Source organism: Nyctereutes procyonoides, unplaced genomic scaffold, assembly GCF_905146905.1.
Source record: "Nyctereutes procyonoides isolate TBG_1078 unplaced genomic scaffold, NYPRO_anot_genome, whole genome shotgun sequence".
NCBI classification, from domain to species: Eukaryota; Metazoa; Chordata; class Mammalia; order Carnivora; family Canidae; genus Nyctereutes; species Nyctereutes procyonoides.
Genome location: NW_026575147.1, coordinates 24229293 through 24241483, shown reverse-complemented (window position 1 = coordinate 24241483; position 12191 = coordinate 24229293). Strand labels below are relative to the sequence as shown.

Here is a 12191-nt window from a genome sequence, read left to right as displayed (position 1 = left end):
CTCACTCAGAGACCTTTGCTCCATGTCTTCTCCCATTGGTCAATTCACAGATCCCCCAAAGAGCTATTGATAACTTTAAATTTAGAAGAAACTACTATAAGCAGAACACAAAGAAGATATTTGAAAGGAACAGCAAGGACGTTTGGAAATTCTTAGTTTCTTAGTTGCAGGAAGTAAGACTAGTGCACAAAAGGGTCAGACTAGTCTAAAATGCTGCTGTCAGTCCAGAGAAACAGTAGGGCAATCCCAGAGTCCTGCTGGGAGGGTAGAAAGAGCTACCTTTTGCTAGTCTAGGAAGAGAGAGCAAAACCTATCCTGTTGACAGCCATATCATAGACTGTAATATTCCCTGAGGAAGACATGTCCCAGAATCCACAGGGGCTGCCCATTGGGGAGGGCAGGTTAGTGACTTCAATCCCAAGTGTGCAGTAGCCATTGTTCTGAAAAGACAAAGGACATGAGGATATAACCAGGTGAATGGAAAGGCCTTTCCCCACAGGAACTTCCCACCCTATATTCCATGACACCTATAGGGTCTCTGGCTTCTTGTTCACCTTCAGCCCTGCCACTGGTGACTTCCTATAGGTGCCCAGATGTGAACTGGGACACAGAACAGCACTTTGAGCCATCCAATCCCATATCCATGGAGCCTGGAGTGCATACATACGTTGAGAACATAGGTAGATGGAGGCAGAGGTAAAGGTGACCCGCTGATGACAAAGGTGATGGTGGGCATGCTCTGTATGGAGTTGCAGTTGACCACAAACTGAAGGAGAAGAAAAGCAGAACTGTAGAGTGCTAGGGGACTGAGGGCCCAGACAAAGGGCCTAAATTCCCCTTTCCCAGTGAGACTATTTTCCTGACCTTCCAGCAGAGGTTGGTTGAGAGCATGGAAGACAAAACCCAATTCACAGGCACAAACACAGACCAGATGTTTATGCTTTCCTGAGCCTCCTTGAACACATCTCAGCTCTGAGATTTTGGTTGTATTTATATGGCCATAATGAGTTAGGCTCATTTCAGAACACACATTTCTACTGCCAGAATGTAACACTTACAGAGAAGCATAGGCACACCCTGTAGAAGTGTTCTTTTGCAAATTCTCACCCATGCTTGTGTGCATCTGTCAATGTACTACACACACACACACACACACACACACACACACACACACACCGTGAAGAACCAAGATTTAGTATGACTAAACTAGACTCTTGCATGCAGGAGGGGCAAACTACAGAAGTGTGTATAAGGGGGACTGGGGTAGGCACAGGAGGCTGCTCAAAGTAAAAGCCAAAGGAGTACTCCTAGACAAGAAAGAAACCCAAGTGGAATGGACAAATGGAATATGCCTGGCTCTGTTACATATAGTCAAATGACAGTGGCCACATCAAGGTTAGATGTGTTCCTGAGGCCTGCCCAGGAATAGCCACCCCTCCTGACAACCATTCAGCCCATATTCACAGTATAGAGTTGGTATTATTCCCTCCCCATACCCATTCTTGCATTGAGGGTTTATGATTAAAGGCCATGATGTGTCCTCACCTGTTCTATCTGACCAGGGGCTCAGTTCTCTACCATTTCTTCCTCCTGTCTCTCATGAACTCATTACACTCAGGCTCCTGTGCTGCCTGTGCGAGGAATCTTGGCTTCTGGTTACTCACAATGCCACTTTGGTCTTGCTGGGCTCCTGTTGTCTTCACAAAGGAGTCCAAATACTGCTGGGGAATAGTCAGTGGGAATGTTCCCGTATCCATGATGCCTTGGCAGCCCTGGGAGCACAAGCCAGTGGCCTGGTTACCAAAGAGAAACCTGAGGGGAACACCAATACAAAAAGAGTCAGGTATTTCTAGGGATAACTGGGTTGCACAGTCAATTAAGAGACTGACTTGATTTTAGCTTGGGTCATGATCTCAGGGTCAGGAAATGGAGTCCTGTGTCAGGCTCCATGCTCAGCGTAGAGTCTGCATGGGATTCTCCTTCTCCCTCTGCCCCTCGCCCCTGCTCTCTCTCTCTCTCTCTTTTTCTCTCTCTCTCCCCCTCTCTTTCTTCCAAATCAATCAATCAATCAATCAATCTTTTTTTTTTTGAAGAGTCAGGCACTTCTGCTATAAATAAGTCTCACATCCCTTCATCCCTAATCTCCCAACCCTGCAGCTCTGAAAATATGCCACTTCCAAAAAGCCAGGCTATATCTTGACACTGCAATGCATGTAATAATTCTGTGTCTTTGTGACTACTGGAGTAATATTCTCAGTTTTGCTCTGGTAACCACTCCAGCTCTGACTAAAAGCTCTGGGGAGGTAGGGACTGTGTCATATCCTCTTTACTCTGCCTATATGAGGCCCAGCACATAGTGCCAAATGTAACTAGCACTGGTAATCACTTCATAAATACACATTGGCCGCCTACTATGTACAAGGCACTCTTACAAGAATTATGGTGGTATAAAGAGGAGTGAATTGTATTCACTGTGTTTAAAGACTATACTCTAATGACATGAGACAACATGTATAGTGTTGTCTTATGTCATTAGATTTGGAAGAAAGAGAGGGAGAAAGGCATAACACCATAAGACAGCAGCTGGTAATCTCCATAATCTAGTCCCATGTGATTCAGTCCTTAATTCCTCATTCAGCTTTTTCTGCAGCTCTACCCTTCCTCTTCACTCCATTTATATTTTGGGCACTGTTGGTGAATCAAGGCACTCGGATATAATGGTGAACAAGATAGGCACCACAAACTTAACAGAAACTCACAAATGGTATTTAATTGTAGCCCTGGTGAGGGCCAGGAAAAAATTCAAGAGGCCAGAGAAGAGGGGACTTGATATACTATGGGGGTGAGAGGCATTGGTCAGACAAGGATTTTTCAGAGAAGAAATGCTTAAAGGGTAAGTGCAATCAGTCCAAGTGCCAAGACCCCTCTATTCCAGGCACAGAAAACTACTTGCTAGACATCTAACTGCAATGTCTATTTGTGCACATTGGGCTGGTGCCCCTGTGTCTACCCCGAGATGAGGAGGTACAAATTGGGACACACGCCTCTAATATTATGGGACTGAAAGAGAGACTGGGCCCTTAAGAGACCTTTTTGAAGGAGATAGGACTTTATCTTCGCTCAGAAGGGTGCACACAGGACATGAGGGGGGCACTTCAGGTGATATAGTCAAAAGAGAAGCAGCAAGAAAGTCATGGCGAGGTGCAAGAACATGGCAAAGTCTGTGCTGCACATCAGGAAGTGGTGGGAAGGCTGTACCCATAGGAAGTGCCCAACTGTTATATCTGGTCTTGAGTGTAAAGAAGTGTTCTTTGAGCCAAAGAAGTGTATCTTTAATTGGCAATGATGGAGATTTCCTGAAGGCCTGAAGTGTAGAAGTAACTGATTCATGGTCCTGAACTACGGGATCAGAAATGCCTGGCCTTAAATTTTTAAATTTGTGAAATATATGACTTTGGATAAGTTACTTAGCCTCTGATCCTTGATTTCTTCTTCTGTGCAATGATATATATACTACTGATCACCTTACAGTGTTGCAGTGGAATATACATGCAATAATATATATAAAATATTTAGCACAGTATCTGGCACATAGAAAACATCAATGACAACTTTTACTCTTACTTATGAAGGACTTGGTAAAGACTGTGCTACTTGAGATAATGAAGTTTCAGGGAACAAAGACATGGGTTCACAGAAGTCTAGGCATGACCAATCTACTAGCATGACAAGGCTCAATGACAAGTCAAAAACTTTAGTCTAGAGCTAGATGCCAGAGTCTACTGAACAATGAGCCTGAGGGTTTGCTGATTCTTTAAGAAGTTTGTGCCAGTGCAAGAACAGGAAATATTGTCACACGGAAGGAACACCCTGGGGTATCCACAATCCATAGGAACTTTATCATCAATGGCAACCTGCCAGTACATTTCTCAAGTGACTGGAGTCCATACGATCTCACCAGAATAAAATTGGGTGTCCACACCTCCCAGGATGAGCTCCCCATCATACCCATAGGTTGGTTGGCTGGGAAGAAAAGGAGAAGAGCATGAGTTCCTACAACTCACATAGTCAGGCAGCTCCTCCCTTCACTTTACTGTCCCTCTGTCTTTCAGATGCAGAAGAACCACAGAGGTCATCCTCTAACCTGCTCTTCAGACTACCAGACTCAAGGCACAAGGGAGAAGTGGTTGGTTCCTCAGAGGAACACCCAAAATATCAGAGAACTGGAAATGCAAACTATTCCCATAAAAGAGAAGATGGAATTGGAAACCAGTCCTGTGAAAACAAACTATCAAAGAATTCCAGGGAAACCCTCCTGGGGACAAAGTGAGAACAAGAAGAAATATCTCAAAGAGCACCTGGAATGGAGCCTGACAGAGAGAGATCTCTAGTGTGCAGTGAAGGGGATGCTCCTGTCATGTTCGGATTGGTTACTGGACAGTATTGAGGGGATTCAGACCACTTCTGTTCCCTATCGTAAGCCTGCTGGTCATTGAAGAGAGATATTTGGATTCAGGTACCCTGAGTATCATGTGATTAAGAAGAAGAATCAGTAAATACAGTTTGCCATAAAAGTTCAAAGCCAGTAGAGTAGGAAAAGTGCTAGATTTGTGCCCAAGATATTTGCATTTGAGTCATGGCTTCATACCTGCCAGACCTTGCTCCATTTTGACCACCTGTTTGAGCCTGCATTCCTCTGTGGAAAAATGAGGCTAATAACAAGATTTTTGAGATGTCATGTGAAGTAATAACTACAAGACCTCATTGTAGGGATCCCTGGGTGGTGCAGCGGTTTGGCGCCTGCCTTTGGCCCAGGGCGCGATCCTGGAGACCCGGGATCGAATCCCACATCGGGCTCCCGGTGCATGGAGCCTGCTTCTCCCTCTGCCTATGTCTCTGCCTCTCTCTCTCTTTCTCTGTGTATAACTATCATAAAAAAAAAGACCTCATTGTAGAGCCAGACATATTATCAATATAATTTATTGTTGTCCTTTTTATTATATAAATATTAATAATATAATATATATAATATAATTATTAAATATTATATTTATTATATTAATATAATAAATTATTATTATATTAATAAGAAATCATGTGGCTTCTTCTAAAGCTTTACAGCTCTGTGAATCAAATACAACAATCTCTACATTTACTAATTACTAATTAAATCTTGAGGGACTGTAGTTCATTTTAAGGAAAGAGTTATCTTATGTCTTTGGCCTGAATTAAAAATTCTTCTAGTGCTGGGACATTGGGTGGCTCAGTCAGTTGGGTCTCTGCCTTTGGCTCAGATCATGATCTCAGGGTCCAGGGATCAAGCCCCCTGTTGGGCTTCTCTCCTCAGTGGGGATTCTACTTCTACCTCTCCCTATGTCCCTCTTCCTGCTCATACCCTCTCTCTGTCTCTCTCTCTGTCAAATGCATAAATACAATCTTTTAAAAAAACTCCTCTATTGCAAAAAATAAAATTCCGGCAGAACCATAACTACACATTTTCAGAAATACATGTAATTCATATAGCAGGTTATACTCATTGTGTCAGGATATGTTAAAACCTCAGTCCTGTCTGATGTTGACTTGTTGAAAGCCCCCATAGCACCTCATTTGCTAAGACCTACCCAAGACAAGTATGCTCACCAAGAGAAGTAGAAGCTGAAGATGGGCTAGGTGAGCTGGCCCTGCTGCACCATGCTCTGCATGACTGTGGGGCTATCCCCCACTGCCAAGTTGGGGTAGGCCATTCCCAGGATACCATCAGAGTTTGCATAGTAGAAGGGGTTGCTGGGTTCAATCTCACTCAGACCAAATTCCTGGCTATTGATGATGATGTTCTGAACCTGGGACAAGCAGAAAGAAAATTCAAGTGGTCAAATCCTTCCCAGACTTAGGTGCCCAGGGATAGAATCTACACTTTTCTAAGGGAGGAGGTTGGCTTCTTTCATACTTAGCTCACTCATGAGGTGGGGTATAGAAGATGAAGGGACAACAGTATCACCCAATGATGTGGGTGTTGGGAAAGCAGAGGCCACTGTGTTCTGGAGTTAGAATTTCCACTTCCATGGACAGTGAAAGGACAGTGGCTGGTTTTATATTGAACAATCCACCTGCACAGGTGACATAGGAACTGTGGGTGATTGATGTAAAGAAAAGAAAATAGTAAAAGGAGGGTCTTTAAATACCTAGAGTGAAATCATGTGGAGGAGGAGGCAGATGTGCTACAGAGGGCAGGTTAAATACACAGAGCAAAGTCATGGGGAAGCACAATGTAAAGAGCCTGCTGCAATCAGGACTGCATGGGGGAGAGGTGACAATTTTTGTTTTGGGAGAAAGGTTTAATTAGATGGCATCTAATTAAGCTTCCAACAATCAGCTTCTGGGAATTTGTATCTATTTAGTAATCTGACAGATTAAAGCACTAGAAAAGGGGAGCCAAAGAGCAGACCTACAGAAGGATGAGAACAGCACTTACAGTCACACTGTCATATCCCAGGAGCACAGTCAGGCTACCACTTCCGTAATACAGTGTATAGATTTGTCCATTGTTTCTGTAGGTAGAGGAACTGCTGGGGCTAAACATGTTGTGATTGGCTGTGTAAGATTAGAATGGAATGCTAATACACTTTCCAAAATACTTGGAGGACATCTATCCTTAATGGCCTAAGACCATCAGACCAAGCCTGGGATTGGGCCTCAGCCTCAGATCCTTTGTGCTGAAGATAATCTGTGGCCCCAGAAAAGTCTGTCCCCTTGGGAAACAGAAGCTACCCCAATTCCTTCCAGTTCCTAAGAGACTGCTCAACACAAAAGTGCCAGGAATTGGGTCCCATAGGAGAGAGCTGAGGAAAGGGAACAGTGTAGAAAGGAATGGAAGCTTTAGTCTATTTCTGCTGTCTCTCTCCAGGACTGTAGTACTTGCGAATTGTAGACCAAGGCAAGGTTTCCAGATGGTCTGAATTTAAGGAGGATGAGATCATGGGTATGCACCAAGAACTCTGGACTTGGAAGCTGAGTTTGTGTTCAATACTGACTCTACCCCACTCTCTGATCCTATCCACAGGTGCATGGTGATAATGGAATACTCACAGCAGGCCTGGCTCTGGCAGTAGGTGGAGGGCACCCACAGGTTGGAGGAGCCTGTATCAAAGAGGACCAAGAAATTTTGTGGTGGTGTCTCAATGCTGATTTCTCCAACGTAGTAGGACTGCAAAGAAAAGTTTGTCACTCTCATTAAGCAGCCAAACCTCATCCCGAGGATGGAGAACAAGTTGACTCACTAGAAACCACATTTTCTCCAAATTATATTCTTCTCTTTCCAGAAGTGCTCCTTCACATCTGGAACCAGATCCCCTCGATATTCCCCATTTTTGTCCCTAATTGCAAGATTTTGACTAGGTGAGAATTAGTCTGGCAAGACAATCTTTTCTCCCAAAGCCTTTTATACTTTTTATCAGTTGATACCTCCATGGATTTACCATTTTATGCCAGAACATGGAAAGTTGGAGAAGCAATGACTTTTTTCTCCACTCCCAGTGTCCATCCATCCTCCCCACATCTCTCTCTCTCTCTCTCTCTCTCTCTCTCTCTCTCTCTCTCTCTCTCACACACACACACACACACACACACACACACCTCTTTCTCTTCCAGTGTTAGATATTTCCCCACCATTTTCCTCCTTCTGGTCACACAGTAGCTAAGGCACCAAGAAACCTAGAATGAGAGGTAACACGGAAAACAAAAAGATAACTTCACTGAGACACAGGTTCAGTTCTAAGTAAATTCAGGCCAGCCATGTCACTTACCTGCTTCTTCTTCTACCATTTATAGAAAGGGGAAGTCCAAGTAAGAGATCCCTAGGGGGCTTCTAGATCTGACATTCATGTAACACCTCACTAAAGACAATCTAGAGGGCACCAGTATTATGAGATGCCCTGAGCAGACACTGCAGCCTCAAGAACATTCAAATACTTGCTCTGAGTACCAGTGTATGTTTCTAAAAGGGAAGATATATAGCACCTAGAGCCACTGGAGATTTTGCCTGGCAGCTTTGCACAGGTTTTCCTTCTTTCCCCTGCAGCTCATTACTGGGACTTCCTTTGGCTCTCTCATCTGACTTGAATATGGTCACTGTGAATCTCTTAACCATATAAATGGAGCTTTAGGGAGTGAGCCAGTAATTAGAGGAAAGAAGGAAGCAAAGGGAATACTATAGTGTCAGGTGGTACCAATTCATTATCCAGATACTTTCCATAGGAAAGTGAGACGTATGTTTAGTGAAAAGCCCAAAATCAGAGCTAATGAGAGGCCTAAAAATATCCAAGAGTGGTTATTAACCAAAGGTTATGGATACCACTTCCCCCTTCACTTACATTCAGGTAGTTGGTGAAGGGCTCATAAGCAACAGCATCATTATTGAAAAGATTCTTGGCACCTAGGTCAACCTTTGGGTGGTTCCTCAGAATGTCTCTAGGACACCCCGCTCTTCCAACACCTGGTAGATGGACTTGCCTTTCTTCAGGATAATTCTGTGGAGAATAGGGCAAACAAAAGGAGTGAGCTTCACCTTCCCCGTTATAGCAATCCCTTCAATGACCTGATCTGCAGTTTTCAAACCTCCTTAGTACTCTGCTCTAGAAGAGCCTCTGATAAGAAATCCTCCCAGATTTCAGTGAATTCTGACCACTGTAGTCACTCCAGCATTTCCAGCAGCATTTCTAGCCTGAAAATCCACTACAATGTATATTGGGGGTTTTCTGCTTTCATATTGTTTCCAAGGAATAAATTTCTGTATCCAAAGTCCCTTCTATAAATTTGAGACATGAGCCCTGTATCCCTCTTTCTTAGCCAACAAAACACCAACCTACCTTTACAAACACACACACACACACATACCATCATCATCATCATCATCATTATCCATCTTGAGTCTTTGGTCCCTGTGGTTTTGGGATTAATGTACCAAGACACAATCTGCCTGTTTTTCCATGAGATCTGCAGGAGAAGGCTCTATCCAGCTTCTGATGCTCTCTTAGGGCTGAAATTCAGAATGAAGCTGAATCCCTATACATACCTTTCCACACCTGCTGAGATGTGTAGGCAAACCAAGATCAAGACCAGGATCTTCATGGTGCTGATTTCAGTGGCCCACAGACACACAGGACACAGTGGCACACACAAGAGTTGGAACAGACAGAGGAAGACTGAGCCTCTTTTTTATCCCCTGGTCTCCCTGCACTTTCCACCTGTTGGTCTGTGGCCTTCTTAGCCTTTTACAAGTTTGTGCCCCTGCATATCCATGGATTATGTTTGTTTCTCCTTCTGGCAAGCACCTTGGTCTTTAATATCCACTCTGTGGTCAATTTAAAAAATGATTAGTGACTTTGCTGATGGAATCCATAGATTAGGATGTGATAAGGAATGCGAATGCACTGGGGACAAAGGATCCTGGTGCCTGCACCTACTGGGAAATGGGTGCTAGCAACTTCTGCCAGAACAATGGAACAATCTGTTCTTTGGCTCCAAAGTCCATGTGCTTTCTGGAGATTTACAGTAGACTTTTCACTTCTTCCCCTTTTCCTTCTTGTTCCTTTCATCAGACTCAACTATAGTCTTCTGCTGTGATTCTCATAGCCCATGACACTCTGATCTGTATTTTCAGTTTCTTAGTTCTCAATTAGCCAACATTGATGGAATGTCCACTTCTGCAGTAAGCTCTGGGAGTACAAAGAAATTTCAGGAATGGTCCTTGTATGCAAAGTTGGCATCCTGCCTAATGACTGACACATACTTTAATTACAAGGTGATGTGATGGCTCCAGCATCCAAATGTGCTGAATGATTGAGAGTGAAAAGAACAGTATTCATGAAGCAAGCACAGACAAGAAGTGATACCTCTTGGGAGGATGGAAAAGCCTTCAGGGAAGAGGTCACATTTGAGTTGGGATCTTGCAGGATGGTAGATGAGAATATGATGAAAGTGGAAAAGCCACTGGAAGCAGAAACAAAGCCTGAGCAATGGCACCCAAGAGTGCAGTTTGTGTCAGGAAGTCAGAGAACACTGTGACCAGTGTGGCCAGAAGAGCAATTCCTAACATGGCCCCTATAAGCCAAGACCTACCCATAGGAACGGCACTGCGTCTGCTCAGTCCTCTTCATGTCAATTAGCTCTGGAAATTATTTTCTTTGAAAAATTATTTTATACTCAGGATTCCCTCACAATAGAACTGTAAAAATAAAAGGAAAACTCTTGATTCTTCAAAATTATATGAAAGCAGCATATATTCAGTATCCACAGGATTTTAACTTCTATTCTATCAAACCATTTATTATTATGTCTCATACTGGTGGAGCACACCCTGGAGCACCTGGATAAACCTCCTGGAGCATAGCACTAGGTGTTCACATGGGCGTGACTGGATGGTGAGGTGGACCTCATACACCATGCTAAGTAAAATGGACTTTATTCCTTAAGCAGTAAGGATCCATTGATTTTTTTAAATCCCAGAAATGACACACTCAATGTCTTCTATATACCCTATGTACTAGTTTCTAGATTGGAGCATTTATTTATTTATTTATTTATTTATTTATTTATTTATTTATGCATGCTTTGACTTCATTGCCTTTTTTTAAAATTTTTTCATTATCTTTTTTTAATAATAAATTTATTTTTTATTGGTGTTCAATTTGCCAACATACAGAATAACACCCAGTGCTCATCCCGTCAAGTGCCTCCCTCAGTGCCCATCACCCAGTCACCCCCACCCCCCGCCCTCCTCCCCTTCCACCACCCCTAGTTCGTTTCCCAGAGTTAGGAGTCTTTATGTTCTGTCTCCCTTTCTGATATTTCCTACCCATTTTTTCTCCCTTCCCTTCTATTCCCTTTCACTATTATTTATATTCCCCAAATGAATGAGAACATATAATGTTTGTCCTTCTCCGATTGACTCATTTCACTCAGCGTAATACCCTCCAGTTCCATCCACGTCGAAGCAAATGGTGGGTATTTGTCATTTCTAATGGCTGAGGAATATTCCGTTGTATACATAGACCACATCTTCTTTATCCATTCATCTTTCGATGGACACCGAGGCTCCTTCCACAGTAGATTGGAGCCTTTTAGAGTGTATGGTAAAAGAGGCCAGTTTACAAAATGATTTCCTAAGTAAAGTTGTCGTGGGCATGAGAGAAGCAACTAGAACTTTGACATGAATCTACTTTGAAGCCTTTGAGCTATACTCAAATCCAGAGAGTTTCTAATTTCATATACATGATTTAATACTTCTTTATGGAAATAAATTATTAGAGAGAAACTGGAAAATCTACAGAAGATATGCTTATAACTACAATTCCCACTTATCGACCTTGGACCAGGCACATATTTCATTTAACCATTGTAACCACCTTAGAAGCCTATTTAACTTCCCTATGATCACGTAGTTAATCAAAGGCAGAGCTGGGACTTCAAGTCTGGTTTGCCTGAACTCAACCTGTATCTAAGCCTGGGGTACTCACACTCACTCTGCCTCGATGTGCTCCAAAGTATCAGCTTTAATGATAATGACAGAAATTTATATTTAATTTAATTTAATTTTCTGTAGAAAGGGATTCTAATTGCTTTTCTCCCACTCTCTGCTGCTGTATGTGCTGCTGCCTTCTGTTGGCAATATTCCTAACTTAACAAAAACAGGGTTTGGGAAGCTTTCATGTGACTCTTCAAAAAACAAATGAGAAAGTGACAAAAGCTCCCAACATGGTGTCCACAGCTCACTTTCCCATTTGGAGACAACTGGTGCCTGCTCATTAGTCATGCCCATTAAGCCTGTGTCCTGGCCCTTTGTCCACCCATGTCAAACCTGCCAGCCATTCCTGGGATTTTTCTATCACCCATCTGTGCTTCTGACCTCTTGTCAATCCCTTAACACTGCAGGCTCTCTTACTGTACTTACCAAGTCTTCTTTGCAGCAAGACACTAATTAGTACATAAGCTCTCAGAGTCTGCTTCCTCAGCATGAGATGAGATGTTTGTGAAGCACAGTCACTGGATTCTCTTAGAGATACATGATTTGACTATTTGTCTTCTCTCTCCCACTAGCATTTAAGGTCTTGTAGAAGCCTGGGTCTTGAAATATCACTCACTGTCTTCTGCACAGTAGCTTCCACTCAGAATTATCTACCAGTAAAGGAAAGAGG

At 43.0% G+C, this 12191-nt stretch overlaps 1 pseudogene; it reads right to left on the bottom strand.

The window, feature by feature from the left end:
* Positions 1-290: 290 nt before the first annotated feature.
* Positions 291-9126, bottom strand: LOC129501177 (pepsin B-like; annotated as a pseudogene).
* Between the last annotated feature and the right edge of the window lie 3065 nt (positions 9127-12191).